Raw genomic sequence first — 21564 nt, forward strand, 5'->3', positions numbered from 1 at the left:
ACCATGCCCATGCCTCACAGATGTCACTGTTCTCTATCAAGCTGTCTCTCTCCACCCACACTTTGGCATTTGGCTCATCTTGGCTGCTCCTGGGTGTGGCCTTTGGTAGACCCAGATCCTGCCTTTCCCGGGGCACTGGGCCCCCTGGCCTTGACTCTGCCCTTCTCTGGGCTGCAGGTTCCTGGCCCTTTTGGTCCCCAGCAGCAGACCTCCTTTGATCTTTCCTGAGCCCTGGCCCTGCTCCAAGGCCAGTTGAGATCTCTAGGCTCCCTGGGCCTGCTCACTCCTCCTGGGCTACAAGTCACTGACTCCGCCTCTTGCCTCTTGCAAGCTATGGGTCCCTGACCCACCTTGCTCTCACAGCCTTTTGGCTGTGGCCTTGCTCTTCAGCCCCTATCTTTTGGGCCACGGCCCCGCTTTTGGGCCAGTTGAGACCACCTTGCATTCCCTTGTCTCAATACCTAAACCAACAGTCTACTTAGCCAGCTTAGGTATTTGCCAGGAGCCTGGCTGCAGCCTGCTGGTTTGGGTTTTTTAAAATTTTCCATATTCCAAACCAAATTAACTAAAACAAATTCCAAGTCCAAGAGTCAGTCCAGAACCATAAGTGGCCCTACTGGTAAACATCTTCCACCCCCATCTGGGGCTTCAGATGTTTCCAAGTCCTTTGGCAGGCATCCTACTTGCAGGCCCACGTCCGGAGGCTTGGGGTTCGGATGCCTCTGAGTTTTGCTTGCCCTTAGTCTTAAGGCCCCAGGAGCAATCTATGCCCTTTCCATGAAGTGGGCATAAAGTGAAGACCTCCCCACTCCAGCAGCTAAGTGGGAGGTTTACTATACATTACCTTGGCAGGTACTATCTCTGTGCCAGGAGAGCGGTTTTCCCTGGGAGTAACTAGGAAGACCGCCTCAGTGGTCACAGTGTTTCCCTTGCCAGGCAAGCATAGGACTACATGTGATCTGAGCCCACAAGCTGCAGACTGCTGTTTAGGAGTTCTTCACATCTCAGCGGCCAGGATCAGATTATTGCCTCAGCTCAGACTCCAGGTTTATATACCCTGTAATCCCATCCTCTTTTGAGTCACGTGACTCCTGACTGCCTCCTGCAGCACCTGCAGACTGCTCCATCCGCAGTCTGCCTTCTCTTAAAGTAGCAGGAGCACCAAGCCTCCTGCTGCACTCATGCATAGTCACTCATAGATGCACACACATGCTGTGTCCTGAAATGACTTGGGCAAGTCCGTTGTTCCCAGCGGTAGAAAGTCAGCAACCAGGCCCATGTGGAACGATGGCTGCCCTCACTGACCTCATGTGCCATTCCTATCCATTCAGCATTCAGGAGCATGCCCAGTGGGAAGTCAGCTGCAGTACACTGTGTCCATTCAGTAGGCTTGTCCTAGCCTAAGTGCTGACACCCTCAGCATATAGTCCTTCTGAGCAGTTTGCCCTTGTTTTTTTGCAGGGGTAGGTTAAACTGGCTTGTACAGAGCAAGGAAAGTAATTTATGTGGCCTTCAGTCAGTTGTTTTAGTATTTTTTCCTAGCAATTGTCAATCCAATTCTGTTCAAAACGCTATCTCCTGCCATATTGCCTTCCACCAAGTGCCAGGGACCTCGCTGCCAGTACCACAGTTTTGCCTCCTGGGACACTTAGAGATGGATGCAAAGAAAGCATAACATGGGGATGGTGCCTTCCCAGACAGGCCTCTTCCAGGACCTGCTGGTCCCACTGAAGTCGGGAAGAAATCCCATTGATCAGCTTGGAGGCAGGATTAGGGCTGGGATATGGAGTTTATCATGAGATATGGAGTTTACCATGATAAACCCCACACTCCCTCTCCAACTGCGTCACAAATGGTTGACAACCAACCACAGCAGCTCAGCAGCCCCTTCTGCTCAGCATAGCATGGGCTGGCATGTGTGATGCTCTTCAAGCAAGTTGCTTTGGATTTCATAAGGGAACCATCTCTGTCTGAGCTCCCTTGCCCTGAAAGTCTCTATTTAATTTCCCTCCCCTGTAATTTTCAGCATCTCGAAGTTGAAGGTGGGGAGGAGGGTGCAGGGGTCCGGAGCTCACATGGATGGTAACAGGAGGCTGAGCTCTGTGCCTGTCATGGGTCCGATCCTGCTGCATTCTCTATTTCCCAGGAGTGCTGCAAAGCAGCAAGAAGCAGAATCACTTTAACCAAGCAGAAAGCAATACAGCTGAATCAGAGCTTCTGGCTGAAAACTGCCTTATTAGCAAAGGGGTAGTTCAGTACTTTGCTAGTCCTCTGAAAGCAGTGTGCTCACTCCTGCTCTGGCTGGGGGATCAGATGGAGCACTTTGGAGGGAAGGAGTTTTAGCAGGGCACAAGGCTAGTCTAAGAACCCCATGGAGAGGTAAAATGCCATCTGAATATTCATCAACGCCATCTAGGTCACTGGGTGAAGCTGGGGGAAGGAAACCCAACAGATTTTATTGGTTCACAAGCATCTGGCACTAACTTTTCTGTAGAGTGACAATTGTCAGGGGCCACAGCACACCTGAGAGCTGGGTCAAGCTATAGTCCATCAGCTCTGTTTGACCTTCCACATAGATCAGTGTTCCACAAGAGGGAGGAGGGGGAACTCCAGTAGACTGTCTAGCCTTTCTCTATATGCCAATACGGGGCTTCTAGCAGTGGGATGGGCCTCCAAATTCAGCCCCCTAACAGCTTCTGGGATGAGTCCCTCTGATCAGCAGACTGGTGCCTTGATTCTAGTCTTGATTCTGCCCACAGGAGACAAAGCTGCCACCCTCAGACACTTGTTCCATCTCTAAATTGGTCTGCATGATATAAAGGTTTGCCTGATATTTAACCTACATCTTCCTGCTGCAGCTGAAGCCCATTATGTCTTTTTCTGTCCTCAGTGACTAGTGCAAATAATTGAACCCTGTTCTCTTCAGAGCATATCTTCACATATTTGCAGATGGTTGTCATGTCTTCTTTACACCATCTTTCCTCCACGTGGAACCTGCCCAGTGCTTACCCTTCCTTTTGCAGGGCTCATTTCCCAACCCTTTAATCAATTCTGCAGCTTTCCATTGAACCCTCTCCAATTTGGCTGTCTTGTTTGAAGCATCATGCCCCAAACTGAATACAGGCTCCAGCAGAGGTCTAACTAGTGCTGTGTGGAGCAGAATAATTATTGTGCTTGTTTTACATGCATGCAGGCAGAGCACCTCCAGTTGTGATCTTATCATAGCTCTCAAGTGAACTGTGTTAGAGCCGGTCAATACTTGAATGAGAGACCTCCAGAGCAAATTCATAAGCCTCCAAAAGAGTTGGGGGGGCTGGGGCAAGAATTGGCATTGTCTGAGCCAGCCCTACTGGAGCACCACCCAAGGGAAATGGTGCTGCGTGCTTGTACTCATAGGGTTCTAGTCACTTGTACTCAGCAGCAGCACATACCCTGGGTCCCCCCAGTGCCTGGTCATCCAGCCCAGCAGCTCTCTATATGGTTTCCCTAGGATTGCCCAAAACAGTAGCTGGGGTCCACCTAGCGTGGCCATCATAGAGGACAGTCCGGTTGTCCTCTGTCCTCTATTGCTACAAACCTAGATGCCTTTACATTTTTCTCTTGAAGTTTTGTAGCAATAGAGGTTGATATGTATCAATAGAGGACAGAGTAGCAGAAAACTGGAATATCCTCTATGATGGCCACACTCCCTAGGTTGACCCCACCTCTCTACATCCAGATAGAGGCTTGAATCCTGAGTGAGAAATTCACAGCCTTTGAGGCACTCCCCATCACCCCATCAGTGTCACTCATGGAAACAGATCCATTCAGCATAAGGCACTCTTGCTTCCTAATCTTAGTACCTTAGTGGGGGAGCTAGAGTTGCAGTCTAGCTGTGTGGGCCTGCACAATCGGCCCTGTCACCTGCTGGCTCTTAGCCCCAGCTCTCTGTTTCCTCTCGGATTTTTCCAGCTGGGTCAGTGGAGTCCATGAATTAATGGGCCAAAACTGCCTGCCATCATTGGCTTTCTTAGCTATGGGCCAGCATGCCAAGCCATATCACTCTTCAATAATTTTGCTGTTGAACAGCTCCCAGCCTCCTTGTTGAGCTCTTGTGCCTGGTTTTGGAGGACAAACCAATGCAGAGCCCAGAGCAGTATGGCACAACGTGTACTGTGATCTATGCCTTGTTCCTGAAAGCAGAGCAGGGTCACTGAATGAGGGGCTGCAGACACAAACAAGGCCTCAGAAGAAGCAAAGAAGGAACAAGAGACATCCAGAGCCCAGCTACACTGAGGCTATTTGCTCTTGGCCAGCTGCTTTCCTTCCCTGCAGTGTGCTAAAGAATGCCCTGGAAGTACTGGATCCAGAGCAAAGTCAACTTCCCATCTTGACTCGAGAAGGAGGTGCTGGGGCTGAACAGTGGGATACCAGAGGCCCAAATATATGATATAGCTGCTGCATTCAGATCTCAGGTGCAGCCAGCTTCTCACCGCAGATGATATGAGACCCGATTCTCCCTAGCCTAGATAGGGGAGAAGACCACTATGAGCTCTGTTAGGAACCTAACAAGCATGTTGCTTCTTCCGCCCCACACAGACCCAGCCCAGCAGCCTCTTTCCTGGGCTCTGTCTGAGGACCAGGAAGTAAGAAGCCAACTGATGTCTCCCTTGGGCTCACATTAGTGACATAGTTGTTTCATAGTTTCATAGTTGGTAGGGTCGGTAGGGACCTGAGCAGATCATCAAGTCCAACCCCCTGCCATGGGCAGGACAGGATGCTGGGGTCAAACGACTCGGGTTAGGTGATTGTCTAGCCTCCTTTTGAAGACCCCCAGGGTAGGAGCGAACAACCGCATTGCTTTTGAGGATTGCAGTAGGTGAAGGAGCTGGCCTGTGGAGGCCTAGCTTCTGCTAATGCCAAATGCAGTCCTGGCCTCTCTGAGCTAGTGTGATTTACAAATTGCATGAGCTATGGCACCTGGGGGTCATGGGAGGGATAAGCATGCCCAACTCTGCCACAGTACTGCCAGGCTTCCTAGGATTGGGGAATCCCAGGAAGAATTTTCAGGTCTGGGTCAGGGCAGTAGGTACTTCTGTCTGGCTCCAGAGCAGAGAGGCAGCTCTGCATTGCTGGCTTTGCAGGTTGGATCCACAGAAGGAGGGTCTGATTAGTGTCAGGTTAGTGTACTGTCCTGGGTTGCCAGAGCAATCAGTCTGGATGGGCCTAGGCCCAACCCCAGAGAGAGAGTGAGAAACTCCTGCTGCTCTTCAGCCCAGCCTAGTCCTATGGAAAGTGAGTTTGGGAGTGTTATCTCAGCTTCACCCCCTCCCCTCCCAAAGCAGTGTGGTGAGTGCTGGGTTCTTGGTCCCATTTGGACAGTCCACCTACACACACCTGGACTCCAGCAGAGAAAGTGGCTCTCCTCTCCCCCACTGTCCAGGGCTGCTGGCAGAGAGGCAGCTAGCTGTTACTTTGTGACAGTCCCATTTTGCCTTGCAAGTGACCCAGGGAGTCACTGGAAGGTGCTGTGCAGCAGTGACTGAGCCAGGGGAGATTAATAGCAGGTGATAAACCTGTGGCTGTTGCCTTCACAACAACATTAAACAAACCTGACACTTACAGGGTTCATGAGACAGCTGTTGGGATGGCAGGAAGAAGGAAGCGGAGAACAAGACAAGGCCAAGCAGGCCTACCAGCACCTGTCTGTGAGATCCAAAGCCCTGTGGTGGACCCCGGTCCAGTTCTCAGAGTTGACCTCATATCAGTCCTCTGCCTTGGGGCAGATTGAAGTGTAAGCGGGCAGTGCCTGGGCAGCAGAACCCACCCCCGTGCATAAGCCCACAATCTTTTGGGGCCCCCTGCAAGAAATAGTTTTGGGGCCCCCTACCCTAAAGAAGCCAGCAGGGGTGGTGGGAGTGGCGGGGGGGGGCAGGGGGAGTTCGTGAGTGACCCCCTGCAGCTGCAGGTTTCACAGGATAGGATGGGCCAGCCCTGGCATAAGCCCATGCACAGGATGCTAGATGCTGCAAATGCCAAAGCAGAAGTCTGGTACACCTCTCTGCCTGCCCCAAGTGTGAGCTTCTGGCCCTGTGTGAGCCTAACATCACTAAGCACAACCCACTGCATTTGCACATAACTCCATTCACAGTCACAAAGCAGTCATCTTACATGCCATCTTCTTTTGTCACTTATCTCTCTATCTAGCTGGCCTCAGCCTCAAACTGCCATTTTCCTGCCCCATGCACCTGCCATTCCTGTGCACAGCCAGTTTCAATCCAACTAGGTTGAGCCCTGTGTACTAGCAGTTTTCAGGACCTGGAGCACAAGTTTGACTCACCTGAACTGGGAGTAGTGAGGGCTCTGCAGGAAGTCAGAAGATCTGTGCCTCAGCTTGATGCACTGGATAAGATGGAATCAGATGTGGCAAAATGCTCCTCAACTGTGCTGAGATATAGCAACTCTGACAGGTGGCAGCAGAGTGACCCCAGCATTATGGTGTGGCATGGGTATCAATCCGACAGTGAAGAGCTCAATTGTGTGCAATGCCCATTGTGTCTGAAGCTCTTTTTAACATTTTTGACTAATATGGCTCTAACTTTACCTCCTTGCCTCCTATCTAGTATTTCAGAGTTTTTTTCTATCTTTACTGTGGCATTTGCTTATTCACTAGTACCAAGTTCAGTGCTGAATAGAAAGGCCTGCACCACTTAGTTGGGGGTTGGGATCAGCACTGACTATGGGTGGGCTCTCTATGGGGGATCCTCCCACCACCCCTGCTCCCTACAGCACCAGCTCCTTAGTACTGCATTAGGTTGTGGAAATCAGCACAGACTGCAAAGAGTGTCCTGAACTGAGTTGCCACATCACTCCCTGCATTACTGGCCCCCTAGCTCCATACAGGGACATTGGGTCAGAAGTGACTGGCAGGAGAGAACAGTCTACCAGAATGCCCAGCAACCACTTCCTCCAGCACCTGAGGGTTTCTTGGAGGCCTTGCATGTAAGTATTGATCTAGCCTGCCTCTGCTTAGCTTGCTTGTCAGATCTCATGGCATCAACCACAGGAGAGTGTCATATGGCTGTAGGCCAGAGCTTTCTGTATCACTCTCTGCTGAGCCTCAGCTTCCCTGATCAGAATCAGCTCAGCTGACCCTACCCTGCCTTCCCCACCCCTTCCCACATCTGCCGAGCCCTGGTTTGAAACTCACTAAGCCATAGCCTTAGGCTTTCACTCAGCTCTGTGGATGTCCACAACCTTGGTCCACAACCCCATCCCCAGCTACGCCAGCCCTGAAATCCCTGCCCACTCACAGCTCTGCACTCCCCATCACTCCTAGCCTACAGTGCCCTGCTCTTCTACACTTGTTCCCAACCCAAAGCTCTTCTCTGTCCTTCAATTCCCCACCTGAGGGTCCCTGCCATTTCAGAACAAAAGGATCAGAGCTCTGTTGAGCCACCTCAATCCAAATCCTTAGCTTCCTGCTTTTTTCCCCAGACTTGGCTCCTTTTTGAACAGAGAGCATCAGTCATGTGAAATGGTGAGCTAGACCTTGGAAGCAGGCAGATTGGACCAGACACCCAAACTCAGCTCACTAGTCCTGTCAGCTGGGTGGAGGGAAGGCAGGGTTCCAGAGCCAGTTGCCTTTCTCACTCTGCTTCAAACCCCCATAGCACCCAGCTCCTGGGAACACAGCTATTTATTATCTGCATTTATAAAAGCAGCTTAGTTTCAGCACTATCAAAGGAGTGCTTTTTTCATGTGGGCTGAAGCACTGTGCATTACTGTACCTGCAAGAAATGAACGTGTGTGTGTGTGTGTGTGTGTGTGTAATTCTAGTGGGCACCCCCTTCTTTGTAGCTGTCATCTTCTTGCTAAATTTCACTTTGTTGTTTTAAGTGCCTTGGTAACTCCGCCAAGAGGGAGTGTCCCTCATCAAGTTTGTGCCATAATAAGTGCAAATGAAGCCTGAACCATCACTGTGTGAGAAGTGCTGGCATCAAATGCAATTCTAACTCAATCTCTTTAGTGCGAGAAGTATCAAATTCCTCTCCTGGGAGGCAGGAGGGGGCCAGCAAGCAGCACATAGAGCAGACAGAGACAGAAAAAGTGATGAAAACTTGCAATATAATGTAGAGGAGCCTGGTGCTCATTTAAAGTGGTTGTAATCAGATGGAAGCATCCCCAGGGGAAGCACAGAGGAGCCTGCCAGAAAATATTCCAGGAAGGGGGAAGAAACCCCAGCCCACAATAATGATTAAAAAAGGCAAGAATGAAACAGAAGGAATTTTTCATTCTCTGGTGAAGGATGTTTCCACTTTTATTAGCACAGTTGTTCTCCAATCTGCAGGAGAAATGCATACACATCCGGTGCACAGGAGGAACCAGCTGTCAGGCTGAGCTGGAAGGCAAGGCTACCAGATCCATGCTGTAATTACAATGATTGTTGCCTCTGCCTGTGAGCCCATGTACCTGTTCTCAGAGGGCTGCAGCCCCTGCCAGTCTCCTGGGCAAGCCCCTGGCTTCTGCCAGCCCCACAGGCCCTTCTGGACATGAACTGGGCCATAGAGATTTTTTTTTTTTTTTTTTCTGTTTTTTTGCACCAGTCCTGGAAGCACTGCAATACCAGGTCAATGCATGGAGTGGATGGAGCAAGCTCCAATTCCACCAACCAATACCAAAAAGAATCTGCTCAATACAGACCTCCTATGGAGGACATATCCCACCCACACCCACTCCACAATAGAGATCCCAGCTCTTTTGCCTTGCAAGCCCTGGGACAGGGGCAGGGGGGCAGCGCACAGGCTTGCTGGGGTGAGGCAGAGGCTGCTGCAAGTGAAGTTGGGGCCTCCCAGCACCAGCCATGTGGAGGGGAGATGGTGCGCCAGTGCAGGGCGCTGTCATGGGAGGTGGCAGGGGCTTGAGTATGGCGTTGTGGAGGGATTCTGGACTTATTAGGCTGCTGCGCCAGGAAGTCCTGCATGCCCTATATCTGGGGCCTTGTGCCTGCATAGTCACAACAGGAGGTATCCTGTACTAGGTGGTTATGTGGGGGCAGCCTGATCCCATTGCTGGAGTGTAGCCACTTGGGGTTTGAGCAGTGTTTCTGCATGTACTGGATGAGCTCAGCAGGCACTGAAAAACCACTTGAGCCAGAGCCTGAACAGAGATGTGGCAGTGGAACCCATGGAGGAGTCTGGGCCCTGCCCTCACTGCATGCCCCCTGGGTCAGCACACACACTCACACACTTGCCCACGTACACACCCATAGCTCTTGCAGCCACACTCCTGCTCAGGACATAACCACCTGCAGCCACAGCATTGCTCACATGCCCTTATACCAAGCCCAGGGTCAGTGACCCATGTGGGTCCAGACCTAGGCCTGCCCAGAGACACAGCAGGCATGCCCACTTAATTCACACCCAGCCCCACTCACACACCTCTGCACTGGCACAAGCACCCTTTGCACACACACATGCTGCCCCCCCCCTTGCACACAGGCTCATACTCCTGTTTTGCCATGCTCACACTCACCCATACTCAGCCTTGTTTACAGCACATGTACCCACACCCAGTCTCACTCACATAACCAGCAGTGCTCCACTGATCTCACCCATAGCACTGCTCTCTCATGTCCTCACTCACACATAGAGCACTCACGCTTATACTCACACTCAGCCCTGTTCACACTCAGACACAACCAGCAGTATTCATAGACACTGCAGTTTCAACAGCCCTTTTCCTTTGTGTGCACACAACCTGAACCACCACTACACGCTGCTCACTCACACCTTAACATGTCCACATATTCCACATGCCATCCTCAGATTGTCCCTGTATACACATACTAGCACACTATGAACATGCTACATATCTCCAGCACTCCACCTTTGCTTGCATATGCACACAGCTGACTTGTACAGTCCTGTTCAGATATGCCCCTGTGTCACCCCGACACACTCAGACACCTTTCATCCTCCACCCAGCACTCCCTACATGCCTCCCTGCTCACATACAAACACACCTCTCCATACTTGTACAATTGCCCCCACACTTCCCTGCCTTTGCATTCACGTGGGCATGCACACATATCTTTCTTTATATGTACAACCATACCTTCTTCTGACCTATGCTCCCATATAGACCCATGCACTTCCTTTACCACTCCAAATCTCCCATGGACCTCCCCATCCCATTCACACACATAAATGTTCCCTCTCACACATACACTTCCCTGCTTATACACATGCCTGCACTCAAACACCTCCCTACTCACAGATGCACACATTTCCAGCCACAATGCAATGTCATTTACACACATGGCTTTTGCCTGTCCAATTACATACAGACCTCAGCACTTCTACCTAGTCCCACGCCCTCCTGTCCCCTGCAGATGCTCCCCCTCACCTTTCCTTTTCCCTTCTGTTCTTTCCCTTCCCTTTTTTTGCTCCTTGCCTGTCTGACTCCTTGCTTCTAACTCACACCCCTCCCCCTCCCAGCTTATCTCTCTCTCCCACTAGATCCTGCCTGCTCCCCCTCCCTCCATCTCTCTATCACCCATTCTCTCCATCCATAGCTTTCCAGCTCTCTCCCTGGTTATCGCTCTCTCACACACTCCCCAATCTGTGCTCACCCTCTTTCTGCTCACATGTTCTGTTCAGCCTTTTGCATTCCCTTCCGCACTCATCTTCTCCCCTTCACGTTTTATCTCCGTCACACATTCTCTCCATCCTTTGAATGATCTCCTCTCCCTCCCTCCTCCCAGCCTGTTCTCACACAAGCTTCCCAGCTCCGCTCTCCATCTTGCTTTCTCTGCACAAGCTATGCATATGCCGCTTTCCCAGCTCATACACTCCTGGCTGTTACAGATGCACACTCCTTGCACAAGGGTCCTCATGAGCACATTCCTTACCCCATTCCTATGTTGCATTCACACCATACCCCTGCCTCCTACAGCCTGCCTCATGTTCATTTCTTCAGGCTGTCTCTTGCATGCACACACACACTCATGGCCCCCTCAACATGTATTTCCTGGGGTGTGCACACATCCATGCATGCCCTCTTCCCCAGCCTGCCCTTTGTGCTCTATGCTTGTATCTCTGGCCCCATACCTGCCTGGGCATGTTCTGTTGCACTCTGGTACCTGGGCTAATGTTGCAGGTAGATAGCCTTTCATCTCTGCAGTGCAAGAATTTATACCAGGGTTTTAGTCTTTAATGCTTCAATCATTCTCCTGCCTGTAACAGGCGCGGCAGGCTCTGCCTCCCCACTCCCAGCACATGGAATCAGCGCTGCCATTCCACGCTCCCCTGCTTATAAATTTTACATTATTATCCACTTTAAAGTATATAAAATAACTATTCATAAATTATTGACAGGAAATTTAAAATACTACAAATGTTTATAAATGTTTATCAAGAGGTCTTCAGAAGGAAGCAAGCAGAACGTAAGTGCCTCCCCCATTGCTGGCAGGAGCCTGTATGCCAGCTTGGCCCATTTCACTAACAATATTTTCAGGGGACCAACATACAGAAATTAGTGTGGGCTCTCAGAGCCTGTATAATTCATGGCCCTGGGGACTTTGGAGAATGCATTCCAGATACAGTATCTTCATCTGCCTCTGAGCCCTGGCACAGGCTGCTTCTTTGGGGAGACACAGCCAGGCCTCCTACTTGCCCTCCCCATCTTACCTAGCTTCTGCCTTGTGTCACAGCTCATGTTTTAGTGCTGGCTTCAGACTATTACCACCTTGAGCTGGAAGACATACAGCAGACAGAGGGCAGCATCTTGCAAGGCAGAAGCTCAGGGCCAGATTTCAGTCTGATGACATCATCAAAGCAATCTCTTGTGGTGGGGGGAACAGTGCAGAGAGAGAGGGCTGTTATTAAATGGATACTCCATTTTTTCAAGTGCTCCTAAGAAATGACATGTAGAAAGAAAACTGGATACAAATGATAAACCAGAGCAGGGGATCTTAGCCTGTGACACACCACCCCTTGGTCCCTTTGAGCATGAGGAATGAGAAGGTGCTAGCTCCATCCTGAGGATGTGACTTGATATCAGTGAGATGGGGGATGCTAGTAAGATCCATGCTATATGTGAGGGATCATAAAAAGGACCCCTCCTGGAAAATGAGTGGGAGACTAGCACTAGAGTTGCAAGGAGAATGCCAAAGAGTCAGGTCAGGTTTGAATTGGGAAATGAGTGGGCACAAGTGAACCTGTAGGACATGCACAGTGCTGTCTGAGCAGCACCCCAGTGATGGCAGAAGGTATGCAGTGTGAGGGACATACCCAGAGCATAAGCCCTGGGTAGATGCCAGAATCCTCCACCCTCACATGGCTGGCACTGAAGAAAGAACCACACCTACAGGTTGGGGAACTCCCCTCTTGTCAGCACGGAGGCGGAAAGGGATCTGGGTGGGGGTCATCATTGACTCCAAGATGAACATGGGCCAGCAGTGTGGAGAGGCAGTCAGGAAGGCCAACTGCACTTTGGCATGCATCCACAGATGCATCTCAAGCAGGTCCAAGGAGTTGATCCTCCCCCTCTATGTGACACTGGTCAGGCTGCAGCTGGAGTATTGCATCCAGTTCTGGGCGCCACACTTCAAGAGGGATATCGACAGCATGGAGAGGGTCCAGAGGAGGGCCACCCGCATGATCAGGGGACAACGGGGCAGGCCCTATGAGGAAAGGCTACGGGACCTGAACCTGTTCAGCCTCCAAAAGAGAAGGCTGAGGGGGGATCTTGTGGCCTGTTATACACTAGTCAGGGGGGATCAGCAGGCATTGGGGAAGTCACTGTTTCCCTGAGCACCGCCAGGAGTGACCAGGAACAATGGTCACAAGCTGGCAGAGGGTAGATTTAGGTTAGATATCAGGAGGCGCTACTTCACAGTCAGGGCAGCTAGGGTCTGGAACCAGCTTCCAAGAGAAGTGGTGCAGGCTCCTACCCTGGGGGTGTTTAAGAGGAGGTTAGATGAACATCTTGCTGGGGTCATTTGACCCCAGTCCTCTCCCGCCATGGCAGGGGGTCGGACTAGATGATCTGCTCAGGTCCCTTCCGACCCTAGAAACTATGAAACTATAAGAATGGCTCTGTGTACCCAGCCAGTCTGTACAGTGTGCACAGAAAAAGGCAGTCCCTCCAAGGGGCAGTCACAAGACAGATGTTTGCACAGCAGAAGCTTGTAGCAAGGCTGTGGATGGCTCCTGGGTGGGAAAGCGGTGCAGGGCAGCTGGGGAATGAGTGGCTGGCAGGCACAGGCCCCCTGTGATGGCCTCTTGTGGCCACTTTTTAGGCTACCACTCACATGGCAATTCTGATGTGGCTCCAAGATGGGTGCAGGGTGACACATACCAATGGGAAGCAGCCTCTGCTTGGGGACGTTCCCCTCTTCCCACCTGGTCCCAGGACTGGTTCCCCAGATCAGCTGCAGATTGGCCATGCTAAGACACCTCCCACCAGAAGCACCCGTGCACTAAGCCCTGTGCCTGAGGGCATTTAGTTCCAGAAGTGTACAAGGCTTTGGGAAGTGCCAGGGAGTCCTCTTCCTCTCTGAACTTTTCACTTTCTCAGCATGCTGGGGGCCAATCTCCATTTGCTAGTCATGCCCTAGGGTCCAAGGGTGTCCTTTGGGGGGTGCTCCTCTGCTCTGCTGCTTGAATGGTGTCTAAGGACCTTGTTACATGTTAATTTTAAGCAGCTCCTGGAGCTCTTAACCCCTGGATTGTCCACACATTAATACCTGAAACTTGTTTTAAGCCCACTTTGGTGGTTGAAAGTTATGCCACTCCAGGGCAGGTTTACCTCTGATCCATGGTACCCAGCAGATGTTCCATTAACATGTGGTCATGCCTCACAACTGAGATGCCCAGGGTTGCAGTCCTTTAGCATCCCAGGATGTAGTATCCCTTTCCCTACCTTCCTGTTCTGTGACAGCAGGTTTTTACCCTTTGAACCCTTCTGCCCAGGGACAGGGTTTTGGCACCAAGCCAACTCCCCCTCCTACCTCTAGGGGTGCAATCCCAGGCAAACAGCCCATAGAGCACATGCCAGCTTATGGGTACAGGAGTGGGGTCTGGGGTGGAGGGGAAGAGATGGGGGCAAGGTAGGGGGCCAAATTAAGTCCTCATGAGCTGGGGCTTCCTTCCCAGGGAATGGGCAGTAGGTCCCCGAAAAGTACCACTCACCACTTCCACCTCACAGCCATCCCAGGAAGCACAACCAGCACCCTCCACACTTCAATTCCAAATCCCAATTTATTAAAACATGAGCCCTTTTTAAATTTACTTACTCTTTATTTCTTTTTAAATTCCTTTCTTTTTTTTTACTTCTTTTTATTTTATCCTTAAGTGGCTGACTTCCTTCACACTCCACCTCCCAGCTTCATGTCCCCCCTTCCCCAAGCCCATGTCTCACACAGTCCTACCTAGACTAGGGACCCAAGCCTGTCCTGGGTCACTAGCCCTGTAGTGACAATTCAGAGCTGTAGCTTCTAGTCTGGCCCCTGCTTTCCAGTCCTCTAGTGGGAAGTCACAGCTGTGCAGGTAAGGGGCAGTCAGAGAGGTTTTTAGCCTTTAGGTGTGACAGCTCAAAACTTGAATTAGTAGTAACACCCACCAACATTTCAGGAGCTCAGTGCAATATGTAACAAGGCCCTAATTTACAGTGAGGAAAGGAAGTCACTTGCATGACAAACCTCTGCTCTTGCATCAGGTCTGAAAGGGGAAGAGGCCAAAAGACAGTAGGATGGAGACACAGAAAACAGGAGGGGACACTCTTGCCCCACCAGCTAGGTAGGAGATGGGGAGAGGGAATAAAAAGCTGTGTTCTCTCCACCACACTGTCCTTTAGCTCCTAGAAGGGAGGAGTTACTCAGCCCTAGAGACACTGTTGTAATCTGCCTGTGATGCTTAAATCCAGGGTGCTGGCCTTGCCCAAGGAGGCCTAATGGACACAGGACAAGGGCAAATACCCTCTTCATACCAGCACATTTTGGTTAAGAGCCAACAACTGAAGAGGGCCTTGCAACGTCATTAGTACCAGGCTGGGCCCTGGTGTTAAGCAGGGCCTAGGGCTGCGGCATCAAATGTACCAGGAGGAGGGATTGGTACAGAGCCCTGCGGAGTCCAATCCTTCTCTCCTACTATCGCACATTCTCCCTGCTTCCTTACCAGACTTTTTTTCCCAAGCGAGCCAGTTAGCTGAGCAGGCAGTGGCTCTGTGTGCTCAGAATGGGTAACTGTGCTTGCTGCACCTCCGCAGAAAGCAGTGTGACTAATTACAGATAGCACCAAATTACACATTTAGGGGGCAGCCCTGCATTTTAAAAAGACAGATGGTGCTGTAACACCACTGGCAGGGACCTGGGGAGAGGGGACTTGGGTGCCCAGGCTAGGTGCACCAGGCAGTGCTGGCAGATAGGGGGCATCCCTGCCTTACCGTTTCTGGCAACTGCCAGAGAAAGCAAGTTAGTGCCAAGAAACCACCTAAATCCACCACCAAGCAAGTGACAATTTTTTTAGCAGTTAATAAAGAAAACATCTTTAGCTAGAGAGGGGGGAGGCATGATTTCTCTCTGATACTTGCATGCTAATTCAAACTGAATATAGAATAGTATGTAATTACTGTACAGAGTTGGTGCTTGGCTCTGGTGGCCCACATACCTATGGGCTCTCAGGACTCACAGCTTTGAAGTAGCACTGAAATAAATAATTGCTACAGAGGGCCTTTTGCATGGGAAGAGGGAGCCAAGGCAGAGAGCTCCGAGGAACAGGCCAGTTCTCAAGCTGAGGAGCATGGCTCTCTCCCACCGACAGCTGAACCTCAGCTGAAGGCATTTATGCTCTGTGAGTATGAGAGCTGCATGAACAGTTGCTAGGAACAGCACCCTGCTCTGTGCCTACCAGGGGTCTAGTATGAGTTGCCATGGGAAAGGGATTGCATCCTACTGCTGGCTCTGTTCCAGATGGCTCATCTTCAGGCAGCATTCTCATTTGTCCTCCCTCCAGCCCTCAGCCTGATTCACAGGCTCTGTCATTTGCTTTAGCTGGGAAGAAAATAGTTCTGAAGAGGCTCAGGGTGCTCCTGTGATCTATGTACATGGGAAGGGCAGTGCTCCTACTATGTACATGGGAAAGGCAGTGCTCCTAGCTACGTGCAGGAACTGAAGTCAGTGGAGTTACCTGCAACTTTCACTCGGTAACTGACAACAGAACAGAACCCAGTGGATCTGCTATGAGAACTTTAAGTGTGAGGGCTAAATCCCAGCTCCCAACACCTTGCCAAGTGACATGTATTCATATGAGTTGCCCCAGGGCTTTCAGTATGCCAGAAGGAGCAACAGGAATGGACAGGTTGCAGCCCAGAGGTCAGTTGTGGTCTGGGGGTCATGACTGCAGGTTGAATGCTTTGCAAGACCCTCTAGTAGTGAGTGCCTGAGCAGTAAAAGTAAAGATTTCCAGTTGGTGGGGGCTGAGTTGGGAGTCAGGAATTCTTCCCCCCTCCCCCATAGGTCTTTCCAGGAGCCCCAGAGTGGGAGCTTTTAGGAGTGAACTTGATCCCACCCCATCCTTCACCATGATTTATGCTAGGAAGCTGGAATTTGCATGTTGCCAACCCCAGGATGTGGGCAGCCAGGTAGGGCAGAGAAAGCAGACATTCATCTGTCACCAAATTTGCCATTAACTAGAAGTTTGCAAAGGAAAAGTACTGATTTGTTTTGCTTTGGGTGAGGGAAACCAAGTGTCATGAACCTATAAAAGCTTTCACAATGCACACCCCTGCCCCTCCTAAAGTGTGTAAACATTGCAAACCCAGACCCAGAACATGACCTGATACTTAGGAAGGAGCAGATGCATAGCCATCCAGGAGCAGTAGAAAAGTTGAGTGCACAGCAGATGTCCAGACATTGGGTATATGGTAGCTGGGGTCCAGGGATGCGATCCTGAGTGGGAGAGGAGTCCAGGAAAGCTGGCTGTATTTTAAAGAAATGTTACTGAGAGTGCTAGAACAAATGATCCCAATGTGCAGGAAGACTAGCAAGTATGGCAGAAAACCAGCTTGGCTTAGCAGAGAACTCTTCAATAGGATAAATCACAAAAAGGAAACTTATAAGCAGTGGAAATTTGGACAAACAACCAAGGAGGAATATAAAAGTATTGTCCAGCCATGCAGGGATGAAGTCAGGAAGCTAAAGCACAACTGGAGTTGCAGTTACTAAGGGACATGAAGGGTAACAAGAAAGGCTTTTACAAGTCTGTCAGTAACAAGAGGAAGATCAGGAAAAGTGTGAGTCCCCTACTGAAAGGGGGAATCAACCTAGTGACAGAGGACACAGAAAAGGATGAAATAATACCTTTTTTTACCTCAATCTTCACAGGCAAAGTCAGCTCCCAGACTACTGCACTGGCAGCACAGTTTGGGGAGAAGATGAGCAGCCAACTATAGTAAAAGAACAGATTAGGGACTGTTTAGAAAAGCTGAACATATACAAGTCCCTGGGGCTAGACAGGATGCATCCTAAGGTGCTGAGGGAGTTGGCTGATGTGATTGCAGAGCCACTGGCCATTATCTTTGAAAACTCATGAGGTCTGGATGATTGGAAAAGGACAAATATAGCACCCATATTTAAGAAAGGGAAGAAGGAGGATCCAGAAAACTACAGACCAGTCACTGGAGAAATCATGGAGCAGATCCTCAAGGAATTGATTTCTAAGGACCTGGAGAGAAGAAGGTGATCAGGAACAGTCAGCATGGATTCACCAGGGGCAAGTCATGCCTGACCCACCTGATTGTCTTTCTATGATGAGATGATTCGCTCTGTGGATACAGGGAGACCAGTGGATGCGGTTATACCTTGACTTTAGCAAGCTTTTTGATACGGTCTTCCACAACATTCTCTCAGGCAAGCTAAGGAAGTATGGATTGGATGAATGGACTGTAAGGTAGAGAAAAAACTGGCTGGCTCAGAAGGTAGTAATCAGTGACTCAATGTCTAGTTGGCAGCCGGTATCAAGTGGAGTGCCCGAGGAGTCAGTCCTGGGGCCAGTTTTGTTCAGTGTCTTCATCAGTGACCTGGAAGATGGCACAGAGTGCACCTTCAGCAAGTTTGCATATGACTCCAAGCTGGGCGGAGTAGTATATACACTGGAGAGCAGGGCTAGGATTCAGAGTGATCTACACAAATTGAAGGATTGGGCCAAAAGAAATCTCATGAGGTTCAGTAAGGACAAGTGCAAAGTCCTGCACTTAGGATGGAACAATCCCATGCACAAGTACAGGTTGGGGCTGACTGACTGGGCAGCAGCTCTGCAGAAAAGGACCTGGGGGTTACAGTGGACAATAAGCCGAATATGAGCAAGCAGTGTGCCCTTGTTGCCAAGAAGGCTAATAGCATACGGGGCTGCATTGGTAGGAGTATTGTTACCATATCAAGGGAAGTGATTATTCCCCTCTATTCAGCACCGATAAGGCCACATCTGTAGTACTGTGTCCAATTTTGGGCCCCCCTACTACAGAAAGGATATGGACAAATTGGATAGAGTCCAGTGGAGGGCAACAAAAATGGTAAGGGGGCTAGGGGATATGACTTATAAGGAAAGGCTGAGGGAATTGGTTTTATTTAGTTTAGATAAGAGAAGACTGAGGGCACATCTACACATCACCGTGCAGCCAAGTTGCTACAGCATCAGATTTAGTACTTCCTTTTACTGCACCGTGCACATGGCGCATGATGAAATTTTTCTGCTGTGTCACTGTAGGGGAGCACTACACCTGGGGAGTGTGCCACTATGGCAATGTAGCTGGTGATTACATGTAGACACTCGTGATTGCTACATCTCCATAGCGCATCATATGGTGATGTAGCACATTGATGCATCAATGTAGGGAGATGTGTAAATGTGTCCTATGAGGGGATTTATTAGCAGCCTTCAACTACCTGAAGGGTGGTTCCAAAGAGGATGGAGCTACACTATTCTCAGTGGTGGCAGATGACAGAACAAGAAGCAATGGTCTCAAGTTGCAGCAAGGGAAGTTTAGGTTAGATATTAGGAAGAACTTTCTCACTATGAGGGTAGTAAAATACTTGAACAGCTTACCCAGAGAGGTAGGTGGTAGAATCTCCATCCTTGGAGGTTTTTAAGACCTGGCTAGACAAAGCCTTGGCTGGGATGGTATAGTTGGGGATGGTCGTGTTTTGAGCAGGGGGTTGGATTAGATGACCTACTGAGGTCCCTTCCAACCCTTATTTTCTGATTCTGTAGATTCTATAACACATAGCTGTGGTGGTGGAACCTGGCCTGGATATCTGCCTCCTCTGACTTGCTTTCATTAGAAGACTGGACTAAGAGGGCAACTCAGACACGTGGTTTAAAGGGCCCTATGGCTGGGTTAGGTTGTACCCACACCAGAGCAGCCATTGTATCAGTGAGATGTCCCTGGGGGTTTGCAATCCTTCCCTTTTTCATTTGCCTACTACAATGCCTCTCACCTTAATCATTTGTCTGAATGGTTATTTGAATTCAGCAGTACTGATGCCACAGGGATTTGCACCAAAGTCCCTGTAGCACTTCCTTTTAAGTCACGGGATGCCTGACTTTACTAGGACCATAGGGGACACATGTTCCATAGCACTATGCCTCTAAAACAACTGCTGTCTACTTCCTCCTCTGGCATGGGGGAGATGACAGCCAAGACAGGGGTCCTTGGATGGGCATCTCAGGGGACACCGTTCTATAGCCTCATTGCCTATACTCAGAATTGGGAGTGTTCAACAGTGCTGGGCTGGTGGGGAAGGGAGAATCTGCTCCATTAGAGTCACTGCAGGAAGATGGCAAAATATTGGTGGATATGTTGAGGGGGGGCACCCAGGAAGAGTTGAGCTGAGCTACCAGGGTCTCTGTGGGGCCTGGGTAGACTAGTCACTCACATCCTGCTTCATGCACTCTGGGTAGGAAATCAGGTGAGGGCAGGCACCATCTTGAGATCCAGATTCAGCCCAGCTGAACTTCCGGGGCTTCCACTCTGCTGAGGCTGCCTTGCTTCCTTCCCCACTGGCACTGCCCATTGAATCAGACTCTGCACCTTTGGCTTGCATCCACATGCCATCACAGCAGGAAGGGAGTACCCAGGCTGGTGTCCATAGCTTGCTGCATACCTCATCTGGCTACTTAAGGTTCTGGAATGGTTTCCAGGGGTTGGGGACTAATGTTAAGGTGTTGTCCAGGCTAGGAGAGATTGGAGCTCACTGGCTGGTCAAAACTTAATTATTTTGGGTGGCGCTACTGCTGTATGGTGTGTGGTGACAGAACAGGACAGGAATGATATCTTGCTGTGGCTTGCAGGGTATGAGTTTGAGCATCACTCTGGGCTTGTACTAAAGTCCCATGCCCCCTGGTTGACCCAGCTGTAAATGGACTGGGTCATTTGGGCTGGGATGACGCAGCCAGAGTGACGCTAGTCACATCACTTCACTTGTGTGCTGTTGGCTATGTGAACTGATGTGTCTTAACCCAATGGGCTGCTGGCTGAGGTGGTCCTTTGACCTTGCTAGCTTATGTCATTGTATTTTGGGAGGATTAGAAGCTTGGACTGGGGGCTGTCCCTGTGCATGTTACAGACCTAACTGCATCCCTGCACACATGAAAGCAGATGCACATATACACACATGTACACACTTCAGTTGAGCCTCACAAAAGAAATCCCTGCAGTTAACATGCCCTATTTGTGACTAGGTACAGTTGTGGATTAGCCATAGAACAATCAGGCACCATGCTATTCAAGTGCTATCACCAGACTCAGGACTGTTGACAGTGGATTTGGATCCAGCACCTATACCTTTGTTCCAGGCAGGCACAACCCTCATACTGACCACAACATCTGTCAGTTGATAATAGGTGAATTTATTGATACAGAGTAAGAACCAAAAAGAGTAAGAACCAAAAAAAGCAATCATACAAACAATCAAATAATTCTATATCTACCAATCCTAGGGCTGTCATCAGAGTCAAAGTACATCTGGTCAGGATGCAGGCTCCTCTCTGAGGCTCTCTCTCTTAGATGTTAGCAGTCTGGAGGTAGAATGCTGAGACCCACAGCCCACCGCCAGTGGGGTGCATGAGACAGGCTACTGGTATGCCCTTGGTCCATGGTGCTCTTGGGGACCCTTCCTGGGGGATAGGGACAGGGATGGGGACCCCTCTCATGTAGGGGAAGGGGGAGGAACAGCAAAGAGGGAGAGGGACGAACAAGCGGGACCAACAAGACAAAGGGAGGCACCCTTTGTTAATCTCAAGTCTCTGCTTTTGTATTCTCCTTCTCCCTTGATGACTCCTGATGACTCTTCATCCATGGCTATCTCTGTTTGGTTGTTTCTCTGTGGTCACAAGTCCATGTAGCCTTCCAGGCCTTGTCCTAATTTGGTCTGTTCCCCTAAAACTGGCACTTAGGCCCCACTGCTCTTTGAGGCCTTGTTGCTGGTGTAGAACCTGCTGGTGCTGGTGTTATCTTGTGTTATGGGACTGTATGGGAACTCTATGGTACATACTTCCTTTGGTTCCCAGGCTGTTTCGTTGTTGT

The 21564-nt window shown here is 50.2% G+C and overlaps 1 long non-coding RNA gene across 1 annotated transcript; it reads right to left on the reverse strand.

The window, feature by feature from the left end:
• Positions 1 to 810: 810 nt before the first annotated feature.
• On the reverse strand, positions 811 to 21327 carry LOC109310265. The gene is made up of 3 exons (XR_002101169.1): positions 21317 to 21327; positions 8518 to 8522; positions 811 to 972 (listed from the first exon to the last, which is right to left on the reverse strand). It is a non-coding gene; the product is annotated as an uncharacterized LOC109310265 (long non-coding RNA).
• Positions 21328 to 21564: the final 237 nt, after the last annotated feature.

Source organism: Crocodylus porosus, unplaced genomic scaffold, assembly GCF_001723895.1.
Source record: "Crocodylus porosus isolate Cpor-Errol unplaced genomic scaffold, CroPor_comp1, whole genome shotgun sequence".
Lineage (NCBI taxonomy): Eukaryota > Metazoa > Chordata > Crocodylia > Crocodylidae > Crocodylus > Crocodylus porosus.